Raw genomic sequence first — 16,079 nt, forward strand, 5'->3', positions numbered from 1 at the left:
CCAAAAGACATTTAAACTCCTGTTTTCATAGCTGCATTATTCACAATAAGTAAAGAACTGATGCTGCCTAAATGCTCATCAACAGATGATTGGATAAATTAATAATGGGATATATATTCTTTCCTATGACATACTACTGTACTACTCTGCAAGCAAACAAAGAAAAAGACGCTATTTTGTCCTTGGACAAAGTAGATGGAATTGGAGGTGATCATGCTACCTGTCATCACCCATGTTCAGCAGGGAAGCAATTACAGAAACCAGACCTTCCACCTTCTACAACCCACAATGACCTTAGCTCCATGCTCCCAGAGGGTTAAAGAATAGGAAAGCTATTAAGGTAGGAGATGGGATACAGAGTTCTGGTGGTGGGAACTGTGTGGAGTTGTACCCCTCTTAGCCTATGGTTTTGTCAGTGTTTCCTTTTTATAAAGAAATTTAAAAACTGTGAAAAAAAAGAAGTAAAAGGTGAATGAGGATCTAATAGGTTCACTCAGAGTTAAAGCACATGAACTTGCCAAGTGAGCAAACAAAAACCAAAAAAGTGAACCCACTATCTCTAAGATTTTATGAGAATTAGGAGATTATTGTTGAGAGTGTGAGGGCACAGAACTGTGGTGGTGGGTGCAGTGTGGAATGTGTAATCTTATATTCTTGTAAACTATTATTAATCACAAACTTTAAAAAAAGGCAAAAAAATTTAAGGATAATAAAGCATTGTTATCTTAAAAGAGAAAAAGGTTCAGGGCCTAGCGCTTGGGCACCTGGTTCTTCTTCTTCTAGCGTTTGCCCTTCTTTCGTAGCCAGTCAACAGAGTCAGGTTGAGCCTGATGTAAAGTTTTGAGACCTCCTTTGAATCTGGAGAGGTGGCAGTCGTTGACTATGTGGGTCATAGTCTGTCTGTAGCCGCAGGGGCAGTTCGGGTCGTCTCTGGCTCCCCAGCGATGGAACATAGCGGCGCACCGGCCATGGCCTGTTCGATAGCGATTGAGGAGGGCCCAATCATAACGTGCTAGGTCAAAGCCGGGTTAACACTTGCAGGGGGCTGTGATGAGGTGTTTGTTCTTTACCTCAGCTGACTGCCAACTCTGTTTCCAAGAGACTGGAACAGAGAAGTTCAGTGTAGGCATAGGGGACCAGATTGGGTGACGAGACATCAAGCGTTGGACAGGGTGGGCGAAGATATCCACGTATATTGGCAGGTCCGTTCGAGTGTAGATGTGGGAAATGAACTTAGATGATGCCGCATCCCAACGAATATCTGGCGGGGCGATGTTGCTAAGAACTGGCAGCCATGGAACCAGGGTGGAACGGATGGTTCCAGAAATTATCCTCATGGAGGAATATAATTTGGAATCGACCAAGTGGACATGGGGGCTACGGAACCATACTGGGGCACAGTATTCTGCAGTGGAATAGCATAATGCCAGAGATGATGATCGTAGTGTGGAAGCGCTCGTGCCCCATGAGGAGCTGGCCAGTCTTGCAATGATGTTATTCCTCGCACCCACCTTTGCTGCAGTTTTTATGAGATGTTCGTGAAATGACAGAGTGCGATCGAGAGTCACGCCAAGATAGACTGGCTGGGCTTCATGCCGGATTCTCGTATCGCCAAGCTGCACATTAAGCTCACGCGAGGCCGAGGCATGGTGTAGATGGAAAACAGATGATACCGTTTTTGCAGTGCTAGGGATTAGTCGCCATTTTTTACAGTAATCAGATATCAGAGACATGTCTTTCGTGAGTGTTTCCTCGAGGATGTCAAACTCGGATGCCTGAGTTGCACAGCAGATGTCATCGGCGTAGATGAACTTCCTTGAAGAAGTTTCTGGGAGGTCATTGATGTAAATATTAAATAGCGTAGGAGCCAGAACAGAGCCCTGGGGGAGGCCACTTGAGACAAGTCGCCATCTGCTAGACTTGTCACCCAGATGCACCTGGAATCTTCTGTTTTGGAGAAGAAACGATATAGTGTTGGCACCTGGTTGGCACCTGGTTAAGAGCACATAGAACTATGAGCAAAGACCCACGGCAAGGACCTGGGTTAGAGCCCTTGCTTCCCACCTGCAACCCAGAAGCAGCACTAACAGTGAAGCAGGTCTGCAGCTGCTTTTCTGTCCCTATCTACCCCTCCCTACTACAGAATTACTCTCTGTCCTAACCAATGAATAAAAAGTAAGAAAAAAAATAGCCATAGAGAGTGGTGGATTTGTAGTGCTGGCATTGAGCCCCAGTGATAAGCTAGATGCCCAAAATAAAGGAAGGGGGGCAATACTAAAAAAATTAAAATGAGATTAATTGAAATAATTTATAAAAAGGTTACTGAGCTAATACTAATATACAAAACAATATAAATCACTATTATTTAACTGTATCCTGAGTTAAACACCTTTAATGCTTTTAAAAGTATTTAAAAAAGATCAATGTCATCTTGATAATTTTATTGAAAAGGTAGAAATAACACACATTCATACAAAGTGTGTCAGCTTTTTTTAACCTGTTGTTGCAATTTTAAAGGTATATAGTTACACAGAGAGAAAATCAATTAGGAAGGTGCTAAAAACATAACCTAAAGAGAGACTGAGGAACCGCTACAAAGAAAGGGTTGCTCTACAAAGTAATTTTAAATCTTTTGCAAGTTACCATTGTGATTGCAAAGTAAAGCAGGACAGAGCTGAGCTTTTCATGAGTAACTACCTGCCCAAAGCAAAATGTTCACCCATGTGTATTGAATTACAGTGCTCCAAGGTACATCTTAGTAAATTACCTCTTCTTATGCAATGATTAGAAGCCTTCAAGAAAAACCAAATCACTGTGTGCTAGTAAACTCTCTGTTCTCAGACAAATTGTTGAGTACAGCATTAATGGAAGAAAAGTAAACTTAAATATATACAGTGTATTACTTTACTTTTTCTTATAAAACCACCTTGAGGTGTATATTTCCTTAAGGTTATACATATTTAGAATTTATCTGAAATGGGAAAGAATAGTATTATTTTACCACTTGAATGCAACCTTAAGTTCCCAGTCAGAGAATCAATATTCATAGCTGGTAATTTTACACCAGACTTATAGAATACTGCTTGTAGAAATAGTCCAAGTTAATTGAAAGGCTTTGATATATTCTTGAATATTTACTTTATGCACCATAGTTTGTTTTTTACTACATAATTTTGAGGGCTAACTCTACAAAAATATACATATTTTCAGTGATAAAGGATTGATTTACAGGCTTATGAGAAATGTCCAGGGACAAAATAAAACACCTCATGATTTTTTATAAATTTATGATTTAAGATAGGCTAGAGAATTAATACTGCAAGCACATTTTAATTTTAAGAATGATGAGAAATTCTTTAGTTGACAAGAATAAGACATGTGATAAGCAACATTGATTTCAACTTGTATGACTGCTGAATTGGTGAAGACCAAATGTAGATTGTTAAGAACTTAGGGAATGTTGCACAGATTTGAGGTGAGTTAAATACCCCTCCCTTCTCATTTTCTCTACAGATTCCGTGAGATTATCAATTAAAAAATTGGAAAGAGATCTGGAAGATCATCCATCATGGTGAAGGCCTGAATCCAGTAAATTCTAGTCTCTTCAATAAAGTGGCAAATTGCACAGAGTATTTTCTACTCTCTTTGTCATAGATCAAGTTATTAATGTGTGAGAGGATGAGCAAAACCCACCATTGTCATAGGTTACTTCTGGCAACCTACTATAGTAGAAGAAAGACATATTCTAAAGATGAACAAAAGGAGAGAAGCAGAAATACATCTCGTAGGAATAATGCAGCAATAACACAAGTGTAATCTTATAAATGTTTGGCTACACTTGCTGTACATTAACAACTGTTCTTTTCTTACTATCATCTCAATATTCCTTTAAAAGTCAAGTTGCTTTCCCTGTATGTTCTTCTGTGTTTAATAAAATTTGTGAATTTGAATTTGGACCAGGTTCTTTTACTATTGTAATAGTAGTATTTTTGTAATTCTCTACATGTTTGAGTGATAATGGAATTACAGTAACTCAAGTGATTCATTATAATTATTAGTCTTTATTGTTGACAAAAAGATTTTCCAGTCCTTAACAAAGTTGCAAGTATTCACCCATTAAATAATATTATCATTAAATCTATTAATAATGTTAATTTAATTAGCAGAAACTTACAATGCATTAAATCTTAAGACACTTATAAGACAATGTAATTCAATATTTTATGTTCTGCAGTGCTTTTCTTCTTCTAGCGTTTGCCCTTCTTCTGTAGCCAGTCAACAGCGTCAGGTTAAAAGCTGTCAGGAGCTGCTTGTTGCTGGCTTTGAAAGTGACTGGGATCCATGTGGATTCAGTTGGCTAGGAAGGATCGTCAGTTTCCCCAATGAATGGGTACTCACGGGATGCATCACGAGAAGGTCGATCCAATGCATCCTGCTTTTTATATTGTGTCAATTGTTTGGTTGCTTTTTGTTGGGAATCATTCATATCAGATGTATATAACACAGTACCTGCAAAACTCTGTGTCAAGTAAGCTATCTAAATATCCTTCAATCATAGCTGGGCTAACAGTGGATGAAATTAAACCATCACTTATCATATGCACAAAAATTAACTCCAAGTGTATCAAAGACATGGCCACAAACTATCAAATACAAAGAAGTGAACATTGGCAGGACACTTCATGACCTATGTTTCAAAAAATAAAATTCTTCAAAGATTTAATCCAACAGCAAAGAATACAAAAAAAAAAAAGTCAATGTGACCACATCACACTGAAAAGTTTCTGCCCTTCAAAGGGTACCACCACCCAAATAGAAAGACACCCTACTACATTTGAAAAGATCTTTACACAGCACACATCAATGGACTAATAATAAAAAGAGGAGCAACAGATATCTGAAGAGGTGCACAAAGTGATCATTGTTAAATGCAAATGAAAACAACAATAAGATACCACTTTACATCCGTGTGTATGTAATTCATCAGGAAAGAAAGAAGTCTCATGTTGAAGAGGATGTGGAGGAAGAAAGACATTTCAGGGGGTTGAGTGGTAGCACAGCGGGTTAAGCACACATGGCGCAAAGCACAAGGATCCCATTTCAAGCCCCCGGCTCCCCACCTGCAGGGGGGTCGCTTCACAAGCCCTAAAGCAGGTCTACAGGTATCTATCTTTCTCTCCCTGTCTCCCCTCCTCTCTCCATTTCTCTCTGTCCTCTCCGGCAACAATGACAATAATAGCAACAATAGTAACCACAACAGTGATAAAAACAAGGGCAACAGAAAGGAAAATAAATAAATAAATAAATAAAATATTTTTTAAAAAAGAGAGAAAGACATTTCGGCACTGCTGGTTGAAGTGCAAAAATGGTGCAGCCGGGAGCTGGGCGGTAGTGCAGTGGGTTAAGCTCATGAGGCACAAAGAGCAAGGACCACATAAGGATACCGGTTAGAGCCATCAGCTCCCCACCTGTAGAGGGTCCCCTCGCAAGCGGTAAGCAGGTCTGCAGGTGTCTATCTTTCTTTCCTCCTCTCTTGATTTCTCTCTGTCCTAGCCAACAACAACAGCTATCATAATAATAACTAAAGCAAGCACAACAACAAGGGCAACAAAATGGGATAAATGGCCTCCAGGAGCTTTGTATTTGTGGTGCAGGCACCAAGCCCCAGTGATAACCCTGGAGGCAAAAAAAAAGTACAACAATTAGGGAAGCATTTTGGACATTTAACAGGACTCTAGGAATTGAACAACCCTTTCTCCAGCAATTTCTCTCCTTGGGATTTACCCAAAGAAAACAGAAACACTTATCAAAAGGTATCCATATATACCTATGTTCATAGCAGTACAATTTGTAATAGTCAATCCAGATGACCAACATCAGATTAGTGGCTAAAAATAGTATGGTATATTTGTATGATGGAAGACTACTCAGCTATTAAAAATTATGAAATTGTTCCCCTTTCACCCTCTTGGAGGAAAGTTGAGGAAGTTGCTATGAGTGAGTTAAGATAAAAAGAGAAGCCTGAGTCGCAGGCACCCAGTGAAGTGGAAGACTTGCACCCGAGCATGAGGGAGTCATCACGATTTTATTATTTTGTAAATATTGTTATTAAATAAATATCTGAGCAATTTTAGAAAAGAGAAAAACAAATATCAAATGGTCTTACTTGTTAGCAAGGCTTAATAAAGTAGCTATAGGGAGGCAGAGCACAAAGTGAGATATGGACTGAATATGGTGTGTTGCACCAAAGCAAAGGACTCTGGGAAAAGAAGGAGAAAGGAGGAAAGAAAGATATCTTAGGAGACCTGGTATATAAAGAAATTTTATACATATGTCAATGACTGTAATGTAAATCACTAACCCCCCCCCCAATAAAAAGTAATAAAAAGAGGACCTAGTGGGTGTTGAATTGCTATGTGGAAAATTGAGAATCATGTCACACATATACAAACTATGTATTTTACTGTTGACTGTAAACCAGCAAGCCACCAATAAAGAAATTTTTTAAAAAGAAAAAGAAAAAAATTAAAATCATCTGCAATATAATTTCTTCTTGATTACTCACTCAAGCTTGAAAGAGATCCCTTGAAAATGTTTAAATGAATTTTTTGTCTTGATCCAAACTTAGTGATGTTTACTTAGCTCTAGCTGTACTTGGATTTCTATAAGGGCTTAGTAACCTTAGTCCAGGTCTAGACATCTATACTAACAAATCCAATAAGAATTTCAAAGAAGATGGGAGTCCAGCAGTAGCGCAGCTTGTTAAGTGCATGTGGAGCTAAGCACAAGGACCAGCATAAGAATCCCATTCGAGCCTTTGGCTCCCCACCTGCAGGGGAGTCACCTCACAAGTAGTGAAGCAGGTCTGCAGGTGTCTATCCTTCTCTCCTCCTCTGTTTTCCCCTCCTCTCTCCATTTCCCTCAGACCTATCCAATAACGATGACATCAATAATAACTACAACAATAAAACAACAAGGGCAACAAAAGGAAATAAATAAATAAATATTTTTTAAAAAATAATTTTAAAGAAGCACTAACACAGATTCTACTCAAACATTTCAAGAAAATTAGAGAGGGTGAATCACTCCTAAGTACATTCTATGGAGCTAACAACAGCACTCTGACCCCCAAAGCAAGAAAGAGCTCTACAATAAGGAAATCTAGTCCAATATGCCTGAAAATCATTGATGCAAAGATCTTGAACAAACTCTTAGCAAATTTAATCCAACAAACATATCAAGAAAATAATTCAAGGCCAAGTAACATTTGTCCTTGGGAAACAAGTCTGTTTCAACATTTGCAAGTCAAATAATATAATCTACTATAGCAATAAAAAGAAAGATAAAAACACATGGTCATATCAATCGATGCTGAAAAGATATTTGAGGAGATCCAGCATCCATTTATGATAAAGAACTTCCAGAAATTTGGAATGAAAGAACAATTTATCAACATAATAAAGGCTATTTACAATAGCTGATATCATTCTCAAAGGAAAAAAGCCTTAAGCTTTCCCCATGAAAACTGAGAACCAGAAAAGGATGAACATTATTTCCACTATTATTCACCATTGTACTTGAGGTCCTCACTGCTACAATCAGACAAAATAGTTATCAAAGGTGTACTTATTGAAAAGGAATGAAAACAATTATCAATATTTGCTGATGATATGATATGATAATATATCTAGTGAACCGCAAAGACTCCACCAGCAATCTACTAGAAAGACTTGCTGAATTCAGTAAAGTATCAGGATACAAAATTAATACTAATAAATGTGCAATTTCTGTATACAAGCAAGAACTCGTAAGAAAGGGAAATAAAAGACTTAATCCCATTTACAATTGAACCAAAAGGATAAAATACCATAGGGGTGAATCTCAGGAAAGAAGTGAAAGACCTCTACAATAAAAACTATAGGACATTGTTGAAAGAAGTTGAGGACACACAGAAGTGGAAGAGCATTTCTTACTCCATAACTGGAAAATTAAACATCATTAAAATTGCCATTCTACAAGAAGTAATATATAATTTCAGTGTAATTGTTATCAAGATCCCAATAGAATTTTTCAAGCAATTTGTCAAAAAAATTATGTGGAATCAACATACACAGCATTTCTGAGGAAAAAAATAAAGGAAAAATGTGGAGGTATTATTTGTCCCAATTTCCCTTGTCTCTCTCAATTTCTCCTTGTCTCTATCCAACAATAAACCCATTAATTTAAAAAGTTTCATATAAAAAACCAAACTATACAGGAGTTGGGTTAAGTGCAGGTGGCACAAATTGCAAGGACTGGCTTACGGATCCCATGTTCTACTTATGATTAGAGAAATGCAAATTTAAACTACACTGAGATACCGTCTTATGCCTGAGAAAATAACTTACATCAACAAATCAGGAAATGACAGGTTTTAGTGAGGTTTTAGAGAAAAAGGAACTCTTCTACGTTGCTGGTGGGAACACAAACTGGTAGAGGCCCTTTGCAAGACTATATGGAGAGTACTTAAATAAAAATGGAATTACTTTTATGATCTAGCAATACCACTCTTAGATATTTCTCCAGTGGATACTCTAACCCTAATTCAAATGGATATAGGCACCCCTATGTTTATACCTGCATTATTCACAATAGCCAAAGAGTGGAATCAGACTACATGTACATAAACTAATGATTGGCTAAAGAAGTCATAGGATATATATTCCATGGACTACTACTTTGAAATTAAAAAAATATGATATTTTGTCTTTCAGGACAAAATAGACGGTACTGGAGGTGATTATACTTAGTAAAATAAGAGATGAAAGGCACATATCAAATGTTTCCACTCATATATGTAGAATAGAGGTCCAATTCACATGAACTTGCAAAAAAAAAATCAGAGAAGCAAGAAAACTGCCCTAAGACTTGTGAAAAATATGGTGGTTACCTATAGAAGGTGTGAGGGTGGAGATACAGAACCTAGTGGTGAGTGAGGTGTGGAATTATTTGTTGTAATCTTAAAATAATGTAGTTCACTACTAATCACAAATAAAAATGTTAAAAAACATGTATTCTTAAAATTATCAAGAAAAACAGAATAATCAGTACAAATCAACACAAGAAAACAGAGAACAAAACTTAACCAATACTCTTCATTTTTTTAATTTAATAGTGATTTAATAATGATTGACAAGATTGTAGGATAATAGGGGCACAATTCTACACAATTCCCTCCACCAGAGTTCTGTATCCTATCACCTCCACTGGAAGATTCACTATTATTTATCCTTCTGGGAGTATGAACCAAAATTCTTCATGGGTGTAGAAAGTGGAAGGTCAGGAGTTGGGTGGTAGCACAGTGGGTTAAGCCCACATGGCAAAAAGCTCAAGGACCAACATAAGGATCCCAGTTCGAGCCCCCGGCTCTTCACCTACAGGGGAGTCACTTCACAGGGGGTGAAGCAGGTCTGCAGGTGTCTTTCTCTCTCCCTTTGCCTTCCCCTCCTCTCTCTATTTCTCTCTGTTCTATTTAACAACAACGATATCAACAACAATAATAACTACAACAACAATACAAAATAGGGCAACAAATCGGGAAAAAAGAAAGAAATTGGAAGGTTTTGCTTATATAATTGTTTCTCCACAGAACATGACATTGGCATGTCGATCCATACCCACAGCCTGTTTCTATCTTTCCCTAGTAGGATGGGGCTCTGGAGAATTGAGGATAAGAAAATGTTTTGTCTGGAACCCTTGGATAGGGCCCACTTTCCCGTATGCCTCTCCCAATCCATATCAAATAATATTGCATCCGCTGATCACAACCTAACCAAAGCAACGATTGCCACCTCAACATGCTTCACTTCAGACTGTGTCCAGATACTTCACGTGTGGAATGACAACCCTTCAGCTTCATTACTCAGGTGAGACCTTTCCTTTCATAGTATACTCTAATTTCATCTCAGGCGGTTCACTTCTAACAAAGTCCCAAAACCTAGATATACACCAGTTTCTGTGAGAGAGAGCATATGTTCACATGTATCCATAAACTACTGCAAAATATATACCTGAAAGCAGAAGTACACTAGAGTTTGCAGTGAGTACCCCCCTAACACTTCCTCTCCACTATTCCAAGCTTTGGGTCCATGATTGCTCAACAATTTGTTTGGCTTCATATGTTAACTCTCTTTTCAGTCACCAGGTGCCAGATGCCATCATGATGCTGGCCAGGCTTCCCTGGATTGAAGACCCCACCAATGTGTCCTGGAGCTCAGCTTCCCCAGAGACCCACCCTACTAGGGAAAGAGAGAGGCAGACTGGGAGTATGGACCGACCAGTCAATGCCCATGTTCAGCGGGGAAGCAATTACAAAAGCCAGACCTTCTACCTTCTGCAACCCACAATGACCCTGGGTCCATGCTCCCAGAGGGATGGAGAATGGGAAAGCTATCAGGGGAGGGGGTGGTATATGGAGATTGTGTGGTAGGAATTGTGTGGAGTTGTACCCCTCCTACCCTATGGTTTTGTTAATTAATCCTTTCTTAAATAAAAAAGAAAAAAAGAAAAAAAAGAAAATGTTTTGTTTGTTTTTTAATTTTTGTTTTAGTTATTATTTGTTGTTGTTTATTGATATCACCATTATTAGGAAAGAGAGAAATAGAGAGAGGAGGGGAAGGCAAAGGGGGAGAGAAAGACACCTGCAGACCTGCTTCACCCCCTGTCAAGCGACTCCCCTGCAGGTGGGGAGCTGAACAGGGATCCTTACACAGGTCCTTGTGCTTTGTGCCTAATGCACTTAACCTGCTGTGCCATCGCCCAACTCCTGATAGAGAAATGTTTTGATGGATAATTTGAAAGAAAATTGAAGCAGGTTATCAATGAGGCTACTTTCAAGATTATAAAAAAGTGTAAATATTGGCTAGCTTTTATGTAAAACTGTAGTGGCAATTAATAAATGACATATAGATCTTTGATAAAACTTTAACTCAACATTTTTTTTTTTAACCAGAGCACTGTTCACCTCTGGCTTATGGTGGGGTGGGGGATTGAACCTGGGACTTTGGAGCCTCAGGCATGAGAGTCCCTTTGCATAACCATTATGCTATCTACTCCTACCCTCAAAAATTCTTCATATACATACACATATAGCCATGGAGGGAAAATTACCACCTTTTGATGACTGAAAAATTTCCGCTGTGTGGAAACAAACTAACTCAGATTAGATGAGAAGTCTATCTGCAAAGATATCAGAAATGTAGGTTTTAGTTTTTCTGACTCTTCAGTTCAGACAGGCCTGCTAGGAAGTAATTCAAGAAAGATATTGAGCGGTCCTCAAACTTTAGATGTAAACTGGGTTCAGTTAATTAAATGCATCAGTTGCCTACTTTGAGTGAAGATCACGTGTTAGAAATAATCAAGGTAAAAAGTGATTCATTTTGGATACAGCAGTATCAAAAGATTTTTTTTTTCATTTAATATCCAGGATTTGGCAAAAGGACAATTCAGAATGTGAGACCCAATGCAAACTGTAGTTTCCCGGGCTCAGCTGGGGTTTCAGACACCAGTGTTCTGCCATTCTAACTGTTCAGTCTCATTTATCTCTGACTCTGACATCATAACCTCCTTTTTTGTGATTCTAATTTTGTAAAACTGGTTCTGCAGATTCTGTACAAAATTCTTTAACCCTATAGAGCTATATTCATAAAATTGGTCTTAGTTTAAAATAAAATATAAATTCTTTCAGTCAAGTAACAGAAAACATCATGCAAGTGAAATGATTTTTATGATGATTTCTACAGAAATATCACTTGTAGAAACAAATGGTAGTTTAGTTTTATGGTAGTCAAACTGAATTAGTGAAGCCACTAAAAACCCGCCATTTCACCATTACTAAAATGTTGTAGATGTATCATTAGCAGATATGTAACACATAGATTTTAGAATATTAGTGATTTTTTACATTAAAATCACAGATACATTTTGTATTGACTTGGTACCTATTATTGTAAAGCTTGTACCTATTATTGTAGTACATTTGTTTCCTAATATTAAAAGAAGTATGTTGTACCTTAGACTCAATTTTTGACTGAAAGTATCACCTAAATTATCAAGTTTCAAAATTCACATTTGACAAAGGAATAACTGGATGGTCTCTAAAATGCTGTCTACAATTCTGTGAAAGCAAATAACTAACTGCTTAAAACTATACACTAAAGTAAGTTTCAAAATTATAGTCTTTAGTAATCATATTGTATATATTTATTTCTCTGGAATGATATTTCTGTATTATTTTATAAGCAATACACTATTTATAATTAACTGACTTCCTGAAAGTAATTTTCCAAAAAAAATATTTATTCTGTGCTGATCTGTCTGCTTATTCTTAAAATTCATTTCTTACCCTTAGCCACTCTGTTCTGTTTAAGAAACTGATTACCAACTTGAGTAAAAAATTTACCCACAATTGTTTCTTATCTGTAAATCCAAAATAAAACAGCCATGCCTTCTAATACATACATATCAATACCTGCCCTTTCCCCTCTGATTTGTCTTATCTGTTTTGTCTAATGAGTAGGTGCTAATATAAGTAAACAAAATTCTAGCAAACTGGGTACAACAACACATAAAAATATTTTTCATTGTGACAAATTGTGGTTTACTCAAGGGGTGCAAGTCTGGTTTAATATATTGACACATAAATCAATAAATGTGATTCAGTTACATTAACACAGAGAAAAACAAGAATTACACAATGATTTCAATAGATGCAGAGAAAGCCTTTGACAAGATTCAACATCTTTTCATATTCAAAACATTAATGGGGATAAATGAGAATTTTCTCAAACTATAGCTGAGTCAATAACAGCAAACCTACAGCCAACATCCTACTCAGTGCTAAGAAACTGAAAACTTTTTCTCTCTGATCATGTTCAAGACAAGGTTACCCACTGTCACCATTACTATTCAACACACTATTGGAAGTCCCAGCTGAAACAGACAAGAGAAAGCAATTAAAGGGATACAGATTGGACAAGAAGAAAACTGTCACTATTACAGATCATATGGTGTTTCTAAGGAGTGAGTTGTAACTGTATCAAAGACTAAAGGAAAGAGTACACGAATAAATAAAAGATTTAGCATTTACTTGGTTGTTGATTGAGTTGAAGAACCCATTATTAACCTGAAAGAAAGTATAAAAGGCCTGAATAAGGAATATACTAGTGGTGTTGCTAATACTAAACTCAAATAATTAACTTTAAGAGACAGTAACTGAATATTAAAAGCCTGAAAAAAAAACATGAATAGACTATGAAATCTAAAAAGTAGTATCTGTGACTAAACTATCAAAAATTAAAGAAAATAATGTTTAAAGAAAATTTAAGAAAGCGATGGATAGGGTTATTCAGTAAATAGTAAACTTGTCTCATTTCCCAAAAAAGTTTAAAATATTATTATAAATCCATGCTAGATTTCAGCCTGTTCATCATTGCATTTTAAAATTAAAGTGTCATTATTTCATAATAGGATATATATTTATATATATAGTATACATGATATAAATTGCATATGTGCGTGTATAAATATATTTTTCACTTGCTGTCTCTAGGTCTTCCAAAGTAAAGACATTATCATGGGGGCTAGGCGGTGGTGCACCTGGTTAAGCACACGTTACAGTGTGCACCTGCAGGGAGAAAGTTTCACAGGTTTGAAGCATTGCTTCACATGTCTCTCTCTCTTTCCTTCTCTATCTCCTCCCCTCTTAATTTCTCTCTGATTCTATCCAATAAATAAATGTTTAAAAAGATATCATCTAAAAGCAAGTAGTGTCACAATTTATTGCAGTCTTCTACCTCTTCTCAAAGAAGAAATGTTTCATTTCTCAAGGTGCATTGATTCAAGCAGGGAATTTTGATTATTTTTTTAGGATTAATTTCCTTGAGCATGCTTATTAGAGTAACAGACTTCATTTATGTCTTAGATTATTTTTTCAGTCATCTCTACTGATTCCATCTTTTTATGATATGGAGCTTAAAGTTTCTTTTTACCACCCAGAGATTTAAAGTCTAAGGGGCAAACAAAGATGCTTGAAATAAATCCATTCAACTTACTATAATTTTTCATATGTGTAATTAGAAACTGAATCAAATGGAGTGATACTGAAATACTGAAAAACGAGAGTTATATCTGTACTCATGTTGTTATGGTAACGATGCATAAACAACGTACACACATGAAGTGTGTATTTTTATTATTTCACATAAACTCAAGTAGCTTATAAGTTTTCCACTCAAACTTTTTTATTTGTCTTACCTCAGGCCAAACAAAGCCATCTTATTTTTAGTTTATGTTTTATAATATTGTTTTGGAAATCACTATATATAAATTATTCATAACAAATTCCTATTGCTTAGTCCTTCCATAAAACTTTCTATAATATATTAAGAATGCCATAGCAGTTCAAACATATTTTAAGATCTGAGTTTTTATAAATACAAAATGAGAAATAAAATCTACTAAATAGATTTTGAGAAGTTATGCATAGGCGATAACTTAGCAGAAAATTAGATAATAGCTATAATGATGATACATTTATTTTTCTACTATTAGACTATGATAATACCAGTTACATTAATAAATTAATTAACTGATTATAATCCTAATCAAAATTCTAATGATTTTTTTAATAAAAATAGAGAAAACGATCTAGAATTCATAGGGAAATAAAATATACTCCATATTCAAAGCAAACATAAGAAAAAATAGTTGGGAATCTTATACTTCCTTATTGCAAAGCTATAGTAATCCAAACAGAATGGTACTGTCATAAAAACAGACCTGTAATATAATGAAACATTATAAAGAGCCCAATAATAAATGAAACCTTACATAGTATGCTAATTTTACACAAGGAAATTAGGGAGATATAGGAGTCCTTGCTTTGCTAAGGTTAGCTTTGGAGTGAGTGAGAGAACTGTAATAGGAAGTAGGTGAGGAGGGTATCTAAGTCTAATTAGATATCATTTCATTAGGAAAACCATCAGGCCACCCCATCAGCTGGGGTCCTAATCGGAGAGTCCTGAGATTCCCAAACAGACATGATGGGCCTAGACCTCAAATAAATCCCTTTCTCCATTGTTACAGGTCATCTTTATCAAGAAAAATAAAAAAATACCCCTTTGTCGACCCCCATAGGACCTTGCCCTCAATTTGGATCAACAATGGTAGAGAATGTTCCATCCTCCGAAGGGAGGATGGGCAACATACTCTATGCTACACCTGAGGAAGATGGGTCCATATTGGGGCAGCTTGGAATGTTACTACTCATGGCCACAGAATGTGAGGTCAGATCTAGAGGGATACAGAGGTCACATAGTCTCCTAAGCTGAATATGGGCCTCAGACTAAATCAAATTGATGGGGTTTATAGTCAACAATGTTTATACCCCTTCCGTATATTAGGGACCTACTCTCTCCCCTGATCCAGCTTTCTGTCCCTTTTCAACCATGACATCACCTCCCCAGACAATAACTTGGATTGACCTGCATATGAGATTTCAGGCTCAGAGAAAAAAAGAAAAAACTAGTATACCTACAGGACCTTTGAAATATAACTAAAATATGCCAACCATCTATCTACAAAATGGACGACCACCCCCCCAACACTTCATCTGCACTATTACAGACTTTAGGTCCATGATTGTTCAACAATTTGTTTGGCTTTGTATGTTAATTTTCTTTTCAGCCACCAGGTTCCAGATGCTAGCATAATACCAACCATACTTCCATGGACTGACAACCCCACCAATGTGTCCTAGAGTTCTGCTTCCCCAGAGCCCCACCTTACTAGAGAAAGAGAGAGGCAGGCTGGGAGTACGGATCAACCAGTCAACACCCATGTTCGGGGGGAAGCAATTACTGAAGCCAGACCTTCTACCTTCAGCATCCCACAATGACCTTGGGTCCATACTCCCAGAGGGATAAAGAATAGGAAAGCTATCAGAGGAGGGGAGGGGATACAGAGATCTGGTGGTGAGAAATGTATGGAGTTGTACCCCTCTTATCCTATGGTTTTGTTAATGTCTCCTTTTTAAAATAAAT

The sequence above is a fragment of the Erinaceus europaeus genome, chromosome 1, assembly GCF_950295315.1.
Source record: "Erinaceus europaeus chromosome 1, mEriEur2.1, whole genome shotgun sequence".
NCBI classification, from domain to species: domain Eukaryota; kingdom Metazoa; phylum Chordata; class Mammalia; order Eulipotyphla; family Erinaceidae; genus Erinaceus; species Erinaceus europaeus.